Below are 265 nucleotides of genomic sequence, written 5' to 3'. Positions count from 1 at the left end.
GATGGGGGGGGGGGGAATGAGTAATTACGGGGAGTGCCATCATCCATCTCTTCCAAGTACACATAAATAAATAGATAATAATTATCAGAATTCTCCTTGAGCCACTGCCCATGATGCTCAGTGCTCATGCTCCATCCTGCAACCTGCCAGAATATACCGAGGCTGTATAGAGGGGCATCTCACACTAGGTATTACGTAAGAACCAAAAGGTACGCATTGCTAGCCACTTTTTTTCCTTATTTGTCCCCTGGGGTATACCATGCCC

This window comes from Penaeus monodon, chromosome 15, assembly GCF_015228065.2.
Source record: "Penaeus monodon isolate SGIC_2016 chromosome 15, NSTDA_Pmon_1, whole genome shotgun sequence".
Classification (NCBI taxonomy): Eukaryota; Metazoa; Arthropoda; class Malacostraca; order Decapoda; family Penaeidae; genus Penaeus; species Penaeus monodon.
The sequence above is the reverse complement of the archived record's forward strand: the minus strand, read 5'-3'. Positions refer to the sequence as shown.